The sequence below is a fragment of the Monopterus albus genome, unplaced genomic scaffold (genome assembly GCF_001952655.1).
Source record: "Monopterus albus unplaced genomic scaffold, M_albus_1.0 scaffold28.1, whole genome shotgun sequence".
In the NCBI taxonomy this organism is placed as follows: domain Eukaryota; kingdom Metazoa; phylum Chordata; class Actinopteri; order Synbranchiformes; family Synbranchidae; genus Monopterus; species Monopterus albus.
Genome location: NW_018127908.1, coordinates 1,350,272 through 1,350,694, shown reverse-complemented (window position 1 = coordinate 1,350,694; position 423 = coordinate 1,350,272).

The following is a 423-nucleotide window of genomic DNA, read 5'->3' as shown; positions in this document are numbered from 1 at the left end:
ACTTGAGCAGCTGCAAATCCTAAGGTTGTGGTGAGTAGTATAGATTTTAGCAGTTAGCAGAGGTATACTCACCAAAAACTAATTGGAAAAACAACTAAATAATAATAACTAAATATGAGGGCTGAAACCTGGAGTAACTGTTAACCAACACAGTGTGGATGTTTTATTTTTCACAGTCCTTTTGGGCTGAGAGGGACTCGCATAAAACAGCTCTGTGATCAACTTGCATTATTATTCATGATTATGAAAAATTGATATGGTTAGGACAAAATGTCTACACTGCTATAATTAAACAGATGTAAATGCTAGAATTTTACACAGAGTTGGAGAATAACATTATTCTGAAGAATAGAGTGAGGACATAATCCATGAGGGCTTTTACCTACAAGCTGGTACTTTAGGCTAATATCATGACATTATGCT